Source organism: Trifolium pratense, linkage group LG5, assembly GCF_020283565.1.
Source record: "Trifolium pratense cultivar HEN17-A07 linkage group LG5, ARS_RC_1.1, whole genome shotgun sequence".
Lineage (NCBI taxonomy): Eukaryota > Viridiplantae > Streptophyta > Magnoliopsida > Fabales > Fabaceae > Trifolium > Trifolium pratense.
In genome coordinates, this window is record NC_060063.1 from 39506753 (window position 1) to 39527466 (window position 20714).

Here is a 20714-nt window from a genome sequence, read left to right on the forward strand (position 1 = left end):
TAGTAGATGGGGATAAATGATAGTTGCTTCATTGAATGTGAGAGGGTTGGGGGGGAGTGTGAAGAAGAGAAAGGTGAGAGATTTGATTTTCCAAAATCACACTACAAGAAATTTGGCTATTAGCGACGGTTTTGTAGTGGTGTAGCGGCGGTTCTAAACCGTCGCAACAGCATATAGCGACGGTTGTATAGGGGTCGCAGATCCTGGCGTCGTCAGTACTATATAGCGACGGTTATATGAACTGCCACACAGACCGTCGCAATCGGTTTAGCGTCCGTTATAAACCGTCGCGGAATCATTTAAACCGTCGGGAAATAAAAATACAAAGGGATGTATTTCACCATTTTGCGACGGTTTAAACCGTCGCAATCCCTTTTTTTTTTTGAAAAAAAAAATTGTGGTATTTTTTGGTTAGCTTATAGCATTTCCTGTTTTAATTGATCTTCTTTCATACTTGACAACTACTAAATTAATTGATAAAAATCCAATACATTAATCATCAACAAAAGCATAATTTTAATTAAAATAGTGCTTAAACACACTAATTAAAATTATACAACCAAAGTTCCATAAAAAATGAATAAATTATACAACCAAAGTTCAACACAAATGTCTAATTAAATATAAATGGAAACAATCCAAAGAGTATGGAAATGGATGAAAATTGCAGGCAGCACATTGAACATGATAATTGAAACATAGCATCACATTAAAGTAGGTACCACTGAGATGTATGGAAAGTTTGATAGAACATCAGTAAGATCAATGGTATCAAGGTGACAACAGTTTAGCGATTCCTTAAACCGGACCAATTGTTGCTCATCTTCAATTGGGTCCTGGGTATTTTCTGAAATAAATAGAGTTCATTAACTTTTTTTTGAATGGCAATAGAGTTCATTAACTATTTTGACATATATGGTTATAGCATAGTTTTTTTTGAATCAAATGGTTATAGCATAGTAATTGTGTTGTCTGTACTGAATTAGAAGAAAACTTTAGATCCTGATGAAAACTTTGGATTCCCTCATTGTCATCCTCACAAGGGTCAAGCACACTCTTCACCTATAAAATAGAAGAAGAAATGATTGGCAAATTAAAACATTAGAAAAATATTTAAAACTTGGATGTGTGTCGTATATCCTTCCATTACCTTCAGAATTTATATTTCTTCCAATATTCCTCTGATGGAGAGCCACATAACTTATATATTTTGTGCAGTTGCTCGACCTAGGTCCAAACAATCCACAAACCAGTTACATACCACCCAGAAAATTAGCCAAATTATCCACATAAACAATTCCAAACATACAAATTTATCTCAGCAAACTAAAAAAATACAGTAGCAAACTAATTGCTACACAAACATTGCAGGTAAAAGCATATGCCATCAGTGGAAAGTATTTAGTACCCACTTTGTTCCTATCATGATAAACTTAATTGGTTATCCACATTAATGCACCCATTGTCCAATCCTCTAGAGTTGAATTAGAAGTATTACAATATATACCAAAACATCAGAATGAAGAAGTAGAATCTTTATATAAGCAACAAAACAACGGCCATAAATTAACATACCCATGTTTACATGGCAATATATATCACAATGAAGAGTAAGAGAAGTATTCACCACTTCCAAGATTTGTTAAAATCTCCCCTTGTTTCGCCTCTAAACATCTCTAGTCAACCTATTTAATATCAAACAAACCGCAGTGGAAGAGAGTGAGAGAGAACAATAGAATTATATTAGTGTTAATCTTACATCTATTACCATGGAGTCAATATGATTATTTGGATAAAAGAAATGAACAAAATTTACAACCTGCACCAATAGACTAAAAAAGCTACAAACCAAATAAAACCGAGGCCTCACAAATACAAGAGCATAACAGTAGTGATAACAGTAGAGAATTAAAAAGGCTATACAATCATTGATAAATCTCACATAACTAAGAAGTAAGCATATACATTCAGTTGCATTAAAACAAATCTACATTAAATTGCACAAAATATGAGAAAACTACGTGTATAAATAACTCCCTATAATGTTCCTCATCTTTGAGTGTTCGCAAAAGGGACACTAAAGCCTATATCAAATTCTACAATGTATATCATAAGGCACACATGTCATGTACATGATAGCCATATACTATCAATAATATAAGATATGAAGAAGGACTATTATGCAGACCCTGGTTAGGAAATATGGAATATATAAAAGTTGCAATGAGCTTTGAATGCTGGAACTATTTTAATATGGATGTTAGCTAAAGGAAATAAAAGTGAAAGTGGTGAATTGCTTCTATAATGCATCCTCTCATACCAAATATCTGAATTGTTTCGATTCAGAATTCTTTACACTTTAAAAAGCTCTCTTATGAATCTACACAGATTCATCTAGAAAACTCAACAACATATACAATTGTTCTATAACTTCTCCAAAGCAGAGGAAGTATGCAATAAGTTTAGAGAAAAGTAAACATGACAAACTGTTCTATAAAATTTCCTACACTAAAATAAAAATTTTGCACCCACCTTAGTTCTCATTGACACAACATTTTTGCACTACCTTTCAAGTGAAGATATATCCTTGCTAATAGATAGTTAATTGCATTTGAGTATCTACTAAATTTATCAGTAGCTAAATGAAATTTTCTTGTAATGAAGGGAGAAATTGGCAATTTCTAAAAAATAGACAGATTTACCTTTCAAGTGTGTCATTAACAGACTTGGTTAACAACATCTTCTTCTTCACCACATTGCATTTTCTGTACCAAGTTTTTCTTCATTGCTACCTTGAATGGACTAATATTGATCCAAGACTATAATAAGCTTCTCAGACCTATAATCAGTTTCAGAAAGGAAAAAAATGAAAAAATTTCAAATACCTAATTCTTATAAATGTCAATTACATAACTCTTCATACTCAATCAAAACATACAACAAACCAATAAATAAATTTCAAATACCTAATTCTTATAAATTTCAAATACCTAATTCTTCAAACTCAAATCAAAACTTAATTACCAATTTATTAATCTACCATATGATGAAAATATTGGAACAATAAATACAAAATTCAACAATAACGAAGTGAGAAACTGAACCTGAAGGTGATTTTGAAGGTTAATTGAAGAATTTGAGGAGAATCTGAAGCTTACATTGAACAAACTAGTTTGAATCTGAAGCTTAGGTTGAAGAACGGGTTTGAATCTGAATCTTAGGGTGAAGACCAAGATTAAACAGCTTAGAGTGAAGAAGAAGATTGAATCTAAACGAAAATTGAAGCTTGTGTTAAAAGAACAAACGAAGATTGAACGAACGAAGAATCTGAGATACTGAATCTGAAGCTTCGACTTGTGAAAAAAAATAACGGGTTCTGTAAAAAAAAGGAGGGAATGCGAGTGAATATTACGCGGATAGGATATAAGCGGCGACCGTTTAGAATGAACGGCCGTAATCCTCAAAAATTGAAAATAGCGGCGACGGTTGAGGGAACAGTCGTGGACAATCCGTCACAAATTATAGTTTTTTTTGTAGTGTCAAATTGATTTTATGGCTATTCAAGAAACAAAATTGGAGAATGTGGATGAGAAGCTTTGTGTTGGTCTTTGGGGTTCTCAGGATTGTCTTTGGGCTGTTCTCCCATCGGAAGGGAGTAGTGGTGGGATCCTTTCGATTTGGAGGAAGTCAAATTCGTCCTTGAGATTTACCTTTATTGGAGAAGGGTTTGTAGGAGTTTGTATTGAATGGGGGGTGTCGAAGAAAGTGTGTTTTGTGGTTAATGTATATGCAAAATGCGATTCGATGGCTAAAAGGAGGTTGTGGGAGCTGTTACTAATGTCGAAACGGGGGTTTGGAGATGGGAATTGGTGCATCCTTGGTGACTTTAACTCGGTGGCCAGCGGGGAGGAGAGGCGAGGAGTCTCTCAAGAAGTCAATTTCACGGCTGACATGAGAGATTTTGTGGGTTTTGTGGAGGGTATGGGGCTGGTTGATTTACCGTTATTAGGCCGTCGTTTTACTTGGTTCCACCCGAGTGGGAGGGCGATGAGCCGAATTGATCGTGTTCTGGTGTCCGATGATTGGCTTGGTTGTTGGGGGCAGAGTTCTGTTTGGGTGCTACCTCGCGATGTGTCAGACCATTGTCCGTTATTACTAAAACGGAATGGGTATGATTGGGGTCCTAAACCTTTTCGCTTTAACAATGTGTGGTTGGAGCATAAAGATTTTCCGAAGATGGTGGAAGAGGTGTGGCGAGGGCTGAACGGTGTTGGTTGGATGGGGGTTATTTTAAAAGAAAAATTGAAGAGCTTAAAACTTCATTTGAAGGTGTGGCATAAAGAGGAGTATGGGGGTGGGGATGATAGAATAGCGGTGTTAATTGAGGACATTAAAGACCTTGATGTCAGAAGTGAATTAGTGGGGCTGTCGGATCAGGAGGTTATATTGCGCAAGGTGTTGTTCCAGGATCTGTGGAAAAGACTGCGTGCTAAAGATATGGCGATATTTCAAACCTCCAGATCAAAGTGGCTCCGTCAAGGTGATGCTAATTCTAAATTTTTCCATCGCTGTGTTGCTTTTCGTGGAAATTTAAATTCTCTGGTAGCTTTACAAGTGGGAGACATTTGGTTAGAGTCTCCGGCTCTAATTCGAGATGCAGTGGCTAACTATTTTGAGACTCATTTCTCCTCTACTCTTTTGCGGAGACCGCGGCTTAATGGTGTGATGTTTCCTTCTCTATCGGTTGATGCAAATTCTGTGTTGGTTAAGCCTTTCTCGGAAGATGAAATCTCTGAAGTGGTCAAGCTAAGTGATGGGAATAAGAGTCCAGGCCCGGACGGGTTCAATTTTGCGTTCTTAAAGAATTGTTGGGCAACTTTGAAAGGAGAAATTCGGATTATGTTCGATCAATTTCACGGTAATGCGACTCTGCCAAAGAGTTTTTTATCCTACTTTGTGGCTTTAATTCCGAAGGTGAGCTCCCCGTTTGGTTTGCCGGATTATCGTCCTATATCCTTATTGGGCTGTTTGTATAAACTAGTGGCGAAAGTGTTAGCGACGAGATTGGGTAAAGTTATGAATTCTCTCATTAACTCTACGCAATCGGCGTTTATTAAAGGTCGTAACTTGGTGGACGGGGTGGTGGTTATTAATGAGGTGTTGGATGTGGCGAAAAAGACGGGGAAGGAGGTGTTGGTGTTTAAAGTGGACTTTGAAAAGGCATATGACTCGGTGGATTGGGGCTTCCTCGATTATATGTTACGGAGATTTGGTTTTTGTGATAAATGGATTGATTGGATGCGGGCTTGTGTGTTTGCAGGGAGCATGTCTATTCTTGTGAATGGTTCGCCAACGAGAGAAATAGATATTCATAGAGGTCTCAAACAAGGGGATCCTTTAGCGCCGTTCTTATTCTTACTTGTTGTGGAGGGTTTAGGGGGGGTGATGCGGAAGGCGGTGGAGTTAAATTTGTTCAAGGGGTTCAAGATGGGAAGAAATGATTTGATGATTTCTCATTTGCAATATGCGGACGACACTTTGTGCATAGGAGAAGCGTCGTTGCAAAATTTGTGGACTCTTAAGGCTATTCTCCGTGGTTTTGAAATGGTGTCGGGTCTCAAAATTAATTTTTGGAAAAGTTGTCTTTTGGGGGTGAATGTGTCAGATGAGTTTTTGGCTATGGGGTGTACGTTCCTTAATTGCAAGCGTGGGGCGGTGCCGTTTAAGTACCTTGGGCTTCCGGTTGGGGCAAATCCTCGTCGTTTAGCTACATGGGAACCTCTTTTGGAGCATATCCGGAGAAAGTTGAATTCTTGGAGAAATAAGTTTATTAGTTTTGGGGGTAGAATTGTGTTACTTAATTCAGTTCTAAATTCTATTCCTACCTTTTATATGTCCTTTATGAAGATGCCGATCCAAGTTTGGAAGAAGATGATTAGCATTCAAAGAGAGTTTTTATGGGGAGGAGCCCGTGGGGGAAAGAAGATTAGTTGGGTAAAGTGGGATGTGGTTTGCTTAAAGAAATGTGAAGGTGGTCTGGGGGTGAAAGATGTTAGAATAATGAATCTGAGTTTGCTAGCAAAATGGAGGTGGCGTATTTTACAAAGTGAAGGTAGTTTGTGGAGAGAAGTAGTGACAGCGAGATATGGAACTCAAATCTCTCTTTCTATTGATTGGTCGGGCTGTATTTTTCCTTCTAATTCGTCAACCTGGTGGAAAGATCTTAGAGGGCTGGATGGTGCAGTGATCTCTGAGAACTGGTTATTGGAGGCGGTGGAAAGGCGAATAGGGAATGGTTTAAACACTAATTTCTGGTTGCAAAACTGGATTGGTGGTTCGGCGTTGATGGATAAATTTCCTAGACTGTACTCACTCTCTGAACAAAAAGATATTTGTATCAGTGAAGTGGTGAGGGAGTCTTTCGATCGGTCGAGTCTGGTTTGGCGGCGTGGCTTGTTCCAATGGGAAGAGGAGCTTCTTGGACAGTTGGAGGCGCTAATTATGGAGGTCAGACTTCGAAATTGTGAGGATCAGTGGATGTGGATTTTGGAGGATGACGGAAATTTTTCGGTGAGCTCTGCGTACGTTCGACTGGCTGAGGATTTGCAGATTACCAATCCTGTTTCGGCTATGGGTGCTTCAGTTTTTGATAAGATTTGGTCGAGCCCGGCGCCTTCTAAGATCATTGCCTTCTCGTGGCAGCTGCTCTATGATAGACTCCCTTCAAAGATAAATCTTTATCGAAGAGGAGTGGTGTTGGATTCGGGAAATCAAGATTGTGTATGGTGTGCGGCGAAACCAGAGTCCGGGATTCATTTGTTGTTACACTGTGATTTTGCTCAAACTGTGTGGAGGGAGGTTTGTAAATGGCTGAACTTTGATATTATTATTCCTCCTAATTTGTTCTTTCTCTTTCTTTGGTTTTATGGATTGTCGTCGAATAACATGGAGCGCAAGGGATGTTTGCTTATATGGCATTCAACGCTTTGGTTTCTATGGAAAGCTAGGAATGCTAGGATTTTTAAGAATGTCTTAAAAGATCCTAAAGAAATTGTGGAAGATATTAAGGTGATGACGTGGAGGTGGAGTGTTCACCGTTTGAAGATCTCTCCGTGCTTGTTGTATGAGTGGCTGCAGCTGCCGCGGTACTGTTTTCGGAGGTGATTCGTCGGTTTTTGGTGTGGAGAGTGGTGTTGATTCTGTTTGTTTTGTTTTGCTGGTTTTTTGTTCTGTGCTGTGTTAGCACGCTAAGGTTTAGCAATTTTAGCTGCTTGCCTTTTTCTTTGTTGGAAACTCCTTATGAGTTTTGCTTCTGCAGGTTTTTCTCCTGCTTTTTTCTCCTGCTTTTTTCTCCTAATGTATATCTTATACTCATGGGGTTTTAATAATATATGCTGTTTCTAAAAAAAACATTTTAGTACCTAATAGGTACCACTTCTAATATAAGAACTCTCTCTCTCTTCTTTTTATGGGACCCACTTTATTTAATATATTCAAAAAAATTTAATTTGGCAATATTATTTTAAATTAAATTTCAAATTTTAATGATGTGGAGTTATTGATGGGACCAATTTTAGAACTTTTTAAGAAATGCTCCATTAGAGAGGTTGAGTACCTATTAGGTACTATTATTAAAAAAATAATAAATTGATGATGTGTCTATGTGGGACCATTTAAGTACTCAAAAATGGAGTGCTCCATTGTGGATGCTCTTATAGATCACCGATGGAAAATGAATTGATGAGATTGAAAACTGTGTATAACTACGTGGAAGAAGTAGTAGCTACAATAGGAAATCCAAATCCCTCATTCTCTTACTAACTTGAACATGTTTATCACCTCCTCCGCTACAACGATATGCTCCATAAAGAAGGAGAGAGCTTGGAGATATACTCCATTTAAAACCCTAACATAACTCTTAAATTAAGTATTGGACCTAACTCATCCTTATAAAATCGGCTTGTAAGATGAAGATTACTTCTACTATATAAACACATATTCATGTCATCTCACAACCGATGTGAGACTTCTTAACATTAAGCTGTGTCTGTCTCACCACCAACTTTCAAACTCTGCTTCAAAACAAAAGTAAGAAAAATACTAAAACAATCATATCACCCTCTCACTTCTTACAGAAATAATTAAACTCACCCTCCCATATTCATCACCCTCCTCCCTTCCAATATCGACCCCGGTCAGCTATAGCAAGTTCCTATAAATATATTTAGTCCTTATAAAATATTCATATTTTGGTTAAAAGATTTTTTTTTTTGTCTTTTATGTTACTTTTAAGTTTTGAATAATTAACCAACTTCATCTTTGAATTTTCACTCACAATCATCGTCCCTTAATTTTTTTAAAATTATAAACCTTAGATAATTTAATTTTTAAGTACTTTTTGTTTTATTTCTGTTTGTTATAGCTTATTTTAGAAAAAAAAAACACTTTTTTATAAAAATAATCACTTTTAATTGTTTTGCATCTGTTTGTTATAGATTTTTAAAATAATCAGAAGCTAAAAATAATTAGAAAACAGCTAAAAATGAGAAGCTACTAAGAGTAGCTTATAAAATAATAGATTTTTTTTAGAGGAGAGAGAAAAGAAATGTTAAAATAAGAAAGTTATTTGTAATTAAAAAAATCACTTTTATAAGTTGTATCCAAACAAATTAAAGATTATTTTATTTAAAAAAAGTGATTTTTATTATAATAAACAAACACAAAGTAAATTCAACTTTTCTAAAAATTTCTAAAAACTAATATCTAAATTATTTTACATCAAAATCACTATTTTTTTTAATCTGTAACAAACGGACCTTAATCTTGAAGTTATAAACATTTGACTTTTTTTTTTAACCAAGACATTGAGCCCAAGTGGTTAATGAACTCCCCCTAAGACGAATCTTTCGGGAGAACTCGAATTCGATTCTTAGTGCCAAACATGGATGAGGTTTTACTTTTCATCTTAAACCACGATGACATGTTTGTTGCAATGTTTTTGATCATTAAGAAATAATAATTTAGTTCAAGTTGTTATTTATGATACATTATACTTTGTACATGTTAAAACAACATACAAGATTGATTATGAAAACAGAACTTTGATAAAATAGAAGGATTAAGAAAATTAGAACTGATATTCTCTGAGTACTTTGATATAATTTTGTATTAACATTAGAAGTTTAGAACATTAGACCTAGCATCCTCCCCGAGTAATTTGATAAAACATTAGAACTTTGATAGAAGTACATTTTTTTTTTTTTTTTTTTACAAGCTTTAGCGGTGTCATCAATCACAAGAATTGAATTAAGATTATCTTGTGTAATTGTTGCGTACATCCATTGAAGGACGACTGCAGGCGATTCCAAAGGTTAAGATAATTGGCTTTGATTGCAGCCGTTGTTTGTCTAGCCGTCTCATCGGTAGGAGGAACAATGTAATCAAGAATGTTATGGACATGTGCTTGAACTTTGAATAGGGCTGCCGAAGAGAGGTGGTGGCTTGAATCATTGTCCAAAGTTACTCGAATAATGGATTTCATGTTGCTTATTTCAAAGCCCGAGTGAAATTTCGAAGGTTGGGGTGAGAAATTGCCAATCACGACATTGTTGTTTGGTGATTCAATCATCGATGGAGGTTAGCGGAAGTGGAGGGAGAGATGAAGGTGTGCGGCGCAACTAGGAGGGAGAGATGATGGTTTGCAGCGCAGCAAGAATAGGAGCATTTTGATACTTTGTGTACCTTAATGAATAATATTTCCTAGATATGTAAGATTCTATCACTAACAACAATTGCTATTTTCACAATAATAACTGCTATTTTCTTGATATAGTCCATCACTAACAATTGCTAATTTGAATAAGCTAAACTCAAAAGATACCAACTTGATATGATTATTAAATATAAGGGTTACACTAAAAAAAATTATTGCATGTAATCATAAACATCATTCCTTTTGTAATAATTGGCAGTGGCAATAATTTACTTGGTGGTTGATCGGACGAAAACGTGACTGCAAGTATACAGTCGTGTCGTGTAGTTTTAAAAAGATATCGAACCCAAATGACCAATAATCGACCTTCCGTTATCTAATGCTACTGTGTAAATCTAAGGCTTAATGATTAAATTAAAGGGGATTTAAATTATAAAATATATTTTTTTATGATTTTTAAATTAATTTGGAATAAGTATTACTAGGATGTGCTTTTAGTTGCTTCAGAGGGTTCGGTATTTAAATCGTGCTAGATAAAATATTTAGTTTTCGAAACTATATTGTTTTAAAAATACTAATCTCAGCTCTCGCAAATCTTGACTAGTATTATAAATTATAAAGGTGGTGCTTAACTCTCGTCCTCACACCCGCTAATAAAATATTTTTTGGAAAACAATATAATTTGATTAACTCTAATCTCAACTCTTGTTGCTAATTAGCGTTAATGTTCAGTTTTTACTATCTAGTAAAAGTCTCACGCCCTCGCTCTATTGATTTTTACTTTAATTAATTTCCACTCTCGTGATAAATTATATTCGTTAAAAATAAAAACTGCTTTGAGAAAACTCGTTTAAAAACAGTCGCACGACTATAACTACCGAACCCCTATTAACTCCTAATTACACATCCTAGCAATATTAATTTAGTTAGACATAACTAAAACTAAAGACATAAAAATAAAATAAGCAAATAAATAAAAAAGACATAATAAAAATAAAAACGAAAATTAAAAGCATAAAATAAAAGCAATAAAATAAAGACAAGAAATAAATAAGACAATAAAATAAAATAAGAACCTGAATTAAAAAGGCCGAAAGTACGGACACCGGAAAATAAAATAAAATAAAGCTCTCAACTTAGAGAAGAAAACCTTGTGGTACTAAGCCTAGTTCTCAATTCTCCAAGTCAAGTGTTGTATCTACAAGTGAAGAAAGCTAGTATATTTATACTAAAATATTGTTGGAACCAAAACATAGTTGGCCGATGTGGGACTTAAAGCAAGTTAGCGCCTGACCGTGTGATCAAAAAATGGATGGATGGCCATGATTGAAGGAGTGGCGACCGCCACTTGGGCCTTGCTGGCGAGCGGCACTAAGGCCTGGCTGGCGAGCGGCTGGTTGTGTTGGTGGGCTGCACATGTGTGGCCCAATTGGCTGCACATGTGTGGCCTTTTTGTCCTCTTTTGCTCTTTTTCAGTCCGTTTTCGCTTCTTTTTTCAACTCGAATGATTTTTATCTGATAAAATAAAATACCAGGAATTAATAACGATTTATTATATAAAGTTACGAAATTGAAATAAAAATAACTGAATTATTATATTACTTTAACTAAATAAATAGTGCATTTTCCGGTGTATCAAACTCCCCTAAACGTGAATCATTGCTTGTCATCAAGCAATTTAGCTTGCATATAGAAAACATTTGAAATGCGGAGCAACTCACACACACAGACTCAGAGAAAAAATAACATCACAAGTACTCATACATGGTCAGAAATTCAGATCGGCTAAGATTAATTAGTTAGATTCTTACACAATCAAGAAGGGTATTTCAACGACACACAAAGTTCTCCCTCTTATACATATCGAATTTGGATCATGCCGTTGTACTAAAATCTAAATCTTCTCCTTTGTTTCATCCTTTTTCATTCTAGACAGTCACATTAAGACCCTTTATCTATGTCACACACATGGTATGAAAGCCGGTTAGCGTTTTTATTCATCTTTTTCAACTCGCAATTTTAGCTCGATGATGCAATATTTTTGTATTACTTTATATTTCCAAGGTTTAACCGTATTACCACAGTATGACCTTAAGAATTTGCTTAGATGATTCGCTTATATTCATCGACAAACTTACTTAATGTGTGACTTTATAGATGGTGTCCGACTGGATAGATAAACTACTAAAGGATTCCACAAATTTAAATCAGGAGATTTTGGCACAATGGTTATTCAAATTGATATCTATACTAAGGAGACTTCTGGGTGTTGGAAAAATACCGATTTTGTTGTAAAATTCCCTAATTTCCTTAACTTAGCCTCTTCTCTTTTCTTAACCTATATACTTTCTAAGTGAGTTATTATCCTAAGTCTTTGGAAAAATTTTAATTTGGCTCAAGAAAAGGAAAAATTTAAACAGACCAGAGAATGACTATTATTCTATTTTATTATTAAAAAGGGAAAGTAAACTACTGAAAAAATTTAAATGACTGAATTTAAATAAAAGCAGTAAAGGCACTCCCCTAAACTTAGATGCGGCCGTGTCCTCCCTGTTGCGACTAAAGAGTGGAAACTGGAGTGTGGGAGAATCACGGTGGAGGCTGTTGATAATTTGGAAAGTTGTTGAACTGAGGCCTCAAACAGCCTAACTCTCGTGTAATGTTGTCTAGTTGTTGCTGACGGTGTTCTTCTGAACTCTCTCATCTATGGTATTTTGTCTTGATGAGGAGGAACTACCTGCAAAAGTGTTAGATAAATGTGTAGTGTGTGCAGGTGGAACAATATTGGCGCCCCCACCAGCAGCGACATTTTGAGAAATGTGCGTGGGAGCTCTATTATTCTCATAGTAAAAATTATTATTATTACACGCGCACATCCGTACGCGTTGGGTTAGGAAGGATAAATCCATTAAAGACGCGATTACTAATCATAAGATCAAATCTATCATCGCTTCTCAATCTCACTAAGTTCATGCTCCTAACCATATCTTCATCGATTAGGCGAGGCGGGATATGTGGCAAATTTCACAGTTGTGGTCCTAGTCCTAATGTCTTAGCTAAAGTTGTTATTAAACTACCAAAAAGTATTTTCCCGTTCTTAGCAGTAACTAGTGAGTGCATATGTGAGAACAAGAACGGGACAGTGTTTATTCTTCTATTATTTAAGGCAGTAAATATAAAAAGAATTTCTTTAGAATTAATCTTATTTGAGGTGGTACAAAAAATAATCACCAAAATATATCATGCATGTATGTCGTGTATTTCAATTTGGAGGACATGTGCATGCTTTAAAAGAATTGAGTGGCAGAGTTATCATTCATGCATGTCCTATATAAAATGAATTTTCTTAAATCACAAGACATATCATGCATGGCGTGTACCATGCTCTCTTTTTTCAGGTGGAAAAGTTTTGTTTCATATGGCAGGCATGCATATAAAGGTTTAAAGACTAGTTATGATATTGAAAATATTTTTGACCACAAAGGTTGATATGTGTAATTTCATACCTATGATACTGATAAATAGACTGTTAGAAAGAAAACATTTAGCAGGATAATAATAATTACTAAAAGATTAAAATTAAACGGAAATAGGAATATTTAATTGTAGTTCAAACCAAAGTAAAGAAATCTTTCGTCGTTGTGTCCCTGAAGAAGAAATGGAAGATATAATTTCCCAATGCCATTCTGCCCCTTATGGAGGGCATGCTAGCACTTCAAAGACATGTGCCAAAATTTTACAAGCTGGTTTCTTTTGGCCTACCCTGTGGAAAGATGTCCATATCGCTGTTAAAAATTGCGACCGATGCCAACGCACCGGCAACATATCTAGACGTGATAAGATGCCACAAAAAGGAATTTTAGAGGTAGAGATCTTTGACGTATGGGGTATAGATTTCTGTGAAGAAGATTTCCTTCTTGAACTTGGCTGGGTTTTGATGATAACAAACTCTCATCACAAAAGAAGAAAGGTTATGGAGGCTCAACAAGAGGAAACAAGATGAAGACCAAGTCTTGGGATTTTTAATTTAAATTAATTGTAAGTATGGTCCTTATCTTTGATTTATCATTTTCAATAATTATATAACTTAGAATGCTCAGAAATTATTTTATAAATTAATTAAAAATAATGTTTCTAAGTTAAATATAAAAGTCCATATGAAGCAAGCCTTTAAAATTATAAAAAGCTGTTTTTTGAAAAATAGCTGTCAGGGCCTTTTAAATCGGTGCGCTCGTTAACCAAGTTAAAAAGATCTGTTGCTGGTTGTATTTCCAAAACAGTGCAACGTTTGAAACTTGAAAACAGAACTTATTACAGCGCTTCATTCGTAACAACCGATTTAATATGTTATGGGCAAAATGCATATTTTATGACCCATTGTGATTTTTAAACATAACTTTTTATCATATGATTTTTTGAAGAGTTGTCTTGCTTCATGGACATTTTCTAAAAGCCTCTATAAATATATTTGTGATCAATTACAATTGGTAACAACTTTCACATTCTCAAAAGTTCTAAGTAAAACAATATCACTTTTCTCTCGTAAACTTTTAAACATATATTTTGTGAAACTTTGCCTGTATTTTCATATCCATAAAAGTTTCTGAGCACTAAGATATATACATTATTAAAGTGATATTGATTTGATAACAGCCATACATAGTTTTCTTCATTGTAACTTTATATTGTTGCTTGTTTTCCAAGGTTGTGGAAACAAGTGTTGTTTAAGATAGTGAGGTGCTATCTTGTGTTGTATGAGAATTTCACCATAGGGTTTGGTGAAGATTCTCGTGGTTAAAGATAGTGGGGTGCTATCTTGTGTATGTTAGAAAGATTGTTAGGGGGTCTTGGGGTAAGATTGCTTGTAACAAAGATTCTAACATAGTGAATTCCTTCGCGGGGTGTGAAGGGAGTGGACGTACCAATAGGGGAACCACTATAATTCTCTTGTGTCGATTTTCTCTTTCCCTTCTCTCTTTTATTTTTCAGCATATTTTTGTTACCTTCATCATAACTTTCAAGAAAAATAAAAGGAATCCAAAACATCTCTAAAATAACCAAAAAAAATCATAAAACCTAATTTACCCACCTATTAGGTTGCACTCTTAAACTTACAATTTCATGGGACCCTTCCCATCTTCAGGCGGAAATAAATATATACTTGTCGCTGTTGACTATGTTTCAAAATGGATCGAGGCTGTAGCCTCTCCTACTAATGACACACAAGTAGTTATTAGAATGTTTAAAAATATAATCTTCCCTAGGTTTGGTACGGCCCGTCTCGTCATTAGCGATGGTGGCTCCCATTTTATATCTAAAATCTTTGAAAAATTATTAATTAAATATGGGATAAAAACCGAATAACAACCCCTTATCACCCACAAACTAGTGGGCAAGTAGAAGTTTCAAATAGAGAAATTAAAAGAATTCTAGAAAAAAACTGTTGCTACTAGGAAAGATTGGTCATATAAACTCCCCGAGGCTCTGTGGGCCTATAGGACAGCATATAAAACCCCTATAGGAACTACACCGTTTAATCTAGTTTATGGAAAATCGTGTCACCTGCCTATAGAACTTGAACATAAAGCTTTTTGGGCTATCAAGGCACTAAATATGGATTACAAAGCAGCGGGCAAGAAAAGAATTCTTGATCTTCACGAACTTGAAGAACTTCGAATAAGCGCTTATGAGAATGCTAAGATTTATAAAGATAGAACTAGAAAATGGCATGACAAGCGCATACTTAAAAAAGAATTTAAAGTAGGAGAATTAGTGCTTCTTTTTAACTCTAGACTAGAACTTTTTCCTGGAAAACTTCGTTCCCGTTGGTCCGGACCTTTTGAAATAACTAAAGTTTTTCAAATTGGCGCTGTTGAAATAATGAACAAATCTAATGAAATTTTTACTGTTAATTGACAACGTCTCAAGCACTATTTCTGCCCAAGTAGTTCATATTATTATTCTAAGTTAGAATTACATGAAATACAACCCAAGACTTAGAACCTAGATAGTCGAGCTACCGACGTTAAACAAAGCGCTGCATGGGAGGCAACCCATGGTTTTTATTTTACTTTTTGTTTTTATTCTCTTTTTGATTTATTTAAGCGGAAATTTATTATGACTATTACTAACTCGTATGACTGCTTACTTGAACTATCAGATCCTAATTTAATAGTAAAAGAAGAAAGGTAAATGACGTATCACGATAGCATGTTGGTTCGTTTCGGTAGCAATATCCAGAGAATGCGCTTCGAAGAGCTTTTCGAGAGAGAAATGTCGTTCCAAATTTACCCGGAGACTAGAACAATGACGGCATTAGGCGTTACTGAGAGCGTAAAATTCATGATCAACCAGTTGGAATGGGATAACCTAGACCTTACTAGCTTGCATACCTATCGTAACCTTACGCTTGAATTTCTAAGCTCTTTCAAATACGACCCTGACTATGGATACTCTATCCATAAGGGACTTGCTAGATTCAGGATTTTTAGGATTCCCTACCGCTTTAGCCATCAAGGTTTAGCTGAACTTATGTCTGCACCCTCTAGCCGAGATGCTGTGACCCAAATTCAAGAAGATGAATTCATGAACTACGAACTACAAAGCTTCTGGGGAAGTATCTCTGGAGACCCTAACTGTGAAGCTGAGGATAGAGTTAGCACCCAGATCCATAACCCGGCTATCAGATATTTCCACATGATCCTTGCTCACACCATCTTTGCAAAGCCAGAACACGATACCTCTGTTTCTAAAGAAGAACTATTCATAATATTCTGTGTTTCCCAGGGTCGCCATGTTAACATTGCAACCTTCATGCTAGCAAACCTTGATAAGCTCTCTAAGAACGTGAATCGCAATATCAGCATAGGCGGTTTCGTTACCTTCCTAGCTAGAAAGATAGGTCTCCAAACCCACCTTGACCAGATTGTATCATTTGGTGCACCCTATGCTAGTGGCTTCCGATATATGGATGTCACATTTTGCTTTAACTGTCACCTCATAGGTAATCTCGGACCCGACCCTTATCAACTGCTTGTTAATCATACACCTGTCCACGACTTGACCTTGCCAAATCCTGGCAAAACAAACCTGCATGATAAGAAAAACTGGCTCTATGACTTAGAAGAAGAGGATGAGAATGATCCCGAGACCCCTCCGTTTTACTATACACCTGGATCATTATCACCTATCCACCCTGCTGAGTCCACTGCAGCACCACCACATCACTCTCCACCCCTGGTTGATCATACCACTGCCATAGCTAATCTGGAAACGAAGATAGAGACGCTCCTCGAAGATTTTACCAATTTCATGAATCTTGTCATTCAGCAGTCCGAAAATTTTTCAAACGAGTTAGCCGCCTTTAAGAGGACTTTCAATCCAAGTGGCTAATAGTCATATTTATTTTACCGCAATTTTCTTCTCCCACAAACTTATTTAAAGCATTGTCCTCAATGATTGGGTGAAGAAGAAAATTGCGGTGAAATAAATATGACTATTAGCCACTTGGGTTGAAAGCCCTCTTAAAGGCGGCTAACTCATTTGAAAAATTTTCGGACTGCTGAATGACAAGATTCATGAAATTGGTAAAATCTTCGCGGAGCGTCTCTATCTTCGTTTCCAGATTAGCTATGGCTGTGGTATGATCAACCAGGGGTGGAGAGTGATGTGGTGGTGCTGCGGCGGACACAGCAGGGTGGATAGGTGATAAGGATCCGGGTGTATAGTAAAACAGAGGGTTCTTGAGATCATTCTCATCCTCTTCTTCTAAGTCATAGAGCCAATTTTTCTTATCATGCAGGTTTGTTCTGTCAGAATTTGGCAAGGTCAAGTCGTGGACAGGTGTATGATTAACAAGCAGTTAATAAGGGTCGGGTCCGAGATTACCTATGAGGTGATGGTTAAAGCAAAATGTGACATCCATATATCGGAAGCCACTAGCATAGGGTGCTCCAAATGATATAATCTGGTCAAGGTGGGTTTGGAGACCTATCTTTTTAGCTAGGAAGGTAACGAAACCGCCTATCCTGATACTGCGATTCATGTTCTTAGAGAGCTTATCAAGGTTTGCTAGCATGAATGTTGCAATGTTAACAGGGCGACCCTGGGAAGCACAGAATATTATGAATAGTTCTTCTTTAGAAACAGAGGTATTGTGTTCTGGCTTTGCTAAGATGGTGTGAGCAAGGATCATGTGGAAATATCTGATAGCCGGGTTATGGATCTGGGTGCTAACTCTATCCTCAGGTTCACAGTTAGGGTCTCTAGAGATACTTCCCCAAAAGCTTTGTAGTTTGTAGTTCATGAATTCATCCTCTTGAATTTGGGTCACAACATCTCGGCTAGAGGATGCAGACATAAGTTCAGCTAAACCTTGATGGCTAAAGCGGTAGGGAATCCCAAAAATCCTGAATCTAGCAAGTCCCTTATGGATAGAGTATCCATAGTCAGGGTCGTATTTGAAAGAGCTTAGAAATTCAAGTGTAAGGTTACGATAGGTAGGCAAGCTAGTAAGGTCTAGGTTATCCCATCCCAACTGGTTGATTATGAATTTTACGCTCTCAGTAACGCCTAATGCCGTCATTGTTCTACTCTCTGGGTAAATTTGGAACGACATATCTCTCTCGAAAAGCTCTTCGAAGCGCATTCTCTGGATATTGCTACCGAAACGAACCAACATGCTATCGTTATACGCCATTTCACTTTTTTTTTTCTTTTACTATTAAATTAGGATCTGATAGTTCAAGTAAGCAGTCGTACGAGTTAGTAATAGTCATAATAAATTTCCGCTTAAATAAATCAAAAAGAGAATAAAAACAAAAGGTAAAATAAAAACCATGGGTTGCCTCCCATGGAGCGCTTTGTTTAACGTCGGTAGCTCGACTATCTAGGTTCTAAGTCTTGAGTTGTATTTCATGTAACTCTAACTTAGAATAATAATCTGAACTACTTGGGCAGAAATAGTGCTTGAGACGCTGTCCATTAACAGTAAAAATTTCATTAGATTTGTTCTTTATTTCAACAGCGCCACTTTGAAAAACTTTAGTTATTTCAAAAGGTCCGGACCAACGGGAACGGAGTTTTCCAGGAAAAAGTTCTAGTCTAGAGTTAAAAAGAAGCACTAATTCTCCTACTTTAAATTCTTTTTTAAGTATGCGCTTGTCATGCCATTTTCTAGTTCTATCTTTATAAATCTTAGCATTCTCATAAGCGCTTATTCGAAGTTCTTCAAGTTCGTGAAGATCAAGAATTCTTTTCTTGCCCGCTGCTTTGTAATCCATATTTAGTGCCTTGATAGCCCAAAAAGCTTTATGTTCAAGTTCTATAGGCAGGTGATACGATTTTCCATAAACTAGATTAAACGGTGTAGTTCCTATAGGGGTTTTATATGCTGTCCTATAGGCCCACAGAGCCTCGGGGAGTTTATATGACCAATCTTTCCTAGTAGCAATAATTTTTTCTAGAATTCTTTTAATTTCTCTATTTGAAACTTCTACTTGCCCACTAGTTTGTGGGTGATAAGGGGTTGCTATTCGGTGTTTTATCCCATATTTAATTAATAATTTTTCAAAGATTTTAGATATGAAATGGGAGCCACCATCGCTAATGACGAGACGGGGCATACCGAACCTAGGGAAGATTATATTATTAAACATTCTAATAACTACTTGTGTGTCATTAGTAGGAGAGGCTACAACCTCGATCCATTTTGAAACATAGTCAACAACAACAAGTATATATTTATTTCCACCAGAAGATGGGAAGGGTCCCATGAAATCTATTCCCCATACATCAAAGATCTCTACCTCTAAAATTCCTTTTTGTGGCATCTCATCGTGTCAAGATATGTTGCCGGTGCGTTGGCATCGGTCGCAATTTTTAACAGCAATATGGTCATCTTTCCACAGGGTAGGCCAAAAGAAACCAGCTTGTAAAATTTTGGCACATGTCTTTGAAGTGCTAGCATGCCCTCCATAAGGGGCAGAATGACATTGGGAAATTATATCTTCCATTTCTTCTTCAGGGACACAACGACGAAAGATTCCGTCAGGGCCTCTTTTAAAGTGTAGGGGTTCATCCCAATAATAGTTTTTTAAGTCATGGAAGAATTTCTTCTTTTGTTGGTAAGTTAAACCTGGTGGAAGGACTCTTGCTGATAAATAGTTTACGAAGTCAGCATACCATGGTAAAGTGTTTTTGGTGGAGTAGACTTCTTCCTTTAGTTGTATGGTATTGGATTCTTTCAAGGATAATTTAGCTGAGATAGTTTTCAACTGAGCCATGAGTTGTTCATAAGGGAATTCATCAATGCCCTCTATCCTAGATAGGTGATCGGCTACTACATTTTCAATTCCTTTTTTGTCTAAGATCACTAGGTCGAATTCTTGTAAGAGTAGGATCCATCTTAGAAGCCTAGGTTTTGCGTCCTTCTTATTTAATAGGTACCTAATAGCATCATGGTCTGTGTAAACAATTATTTTAGATCCTATTAGGTAAGATCGAAACTTATCCACTGCGAATACGACAGCTAAGAGCTCCTTTTCAGTGGTGGCGTAGTTCATTTGTGCAGGATCTAAGGTTCTACTTGCGTAGTAGATCGCATGAAGCTTCATATCTTTTCGTTGTCCTAAAACTGCGCCTATAGCGTAATCACTAGCGTCACACATGATTTCAAAGGGTAGCCTCCAATCAGGTGGTTTGATAATTGGTGCAGATATAAGGGTTGTTTTTAATTGTTCGAACGCTTTTAAGCATTCGTCGTCAAAGATAAACTCAACATCTTTCATTAATAAGCCAGTCAGAGGCTTGGTGATTTTAGAGAAGTCTCTAATGAATCGTCGGTAGAAACCGGTATGTCCTAAGAAACTGCGTACTTCCCTTACTATTTTTGGGGGTGGAAGGTTTTCTATGACTTGAATTTTAGCTTTATCTACTTCAATCCCATTATCGGACACTACGTGTCCAAGAACTATTCCTTGTCGGACCATAAAGTGGCACTTTT

The 20714-nt window shown here is 36.4% G+C and overlaps 1 long non-coding RNA gene across 4 annotated transcripts; it reads right to left on the bottom strand.

Moving 5' to 3' along the window:
- Positions 1 to 551: 551 nt before the first annotated feature.
- LOC123885726 lies at positions 552 to 3755 on the bottom strand. 4 transcript variants are annotated; one of them, XR_006801227.1, is made up of 5 exons: positions 3105 to 3755; positions 2703 to 2839; positions 1576 to 1685; positions 1151 to 1227; positions 552 to 1062 (listed from the first exon to the last, which is right to left on the bottom strand). It is a non-coding gene; the product is annotated as an uncharacterized LOC123885726 (long non-coding RNA). The 4 variants fall into 4 exon arrangements; XR_006801228.1 differs by having other exon boundaries at positions 552 to 847; positions 979 to 1062; positions 1576 to 2839; positions 3105 to 3536; XR_006801225.1 differs by having other exon boundaries at positions 1576 to 2839.
- Positions 3756 to 20714: the final 16959 nt, after the last annotated feature.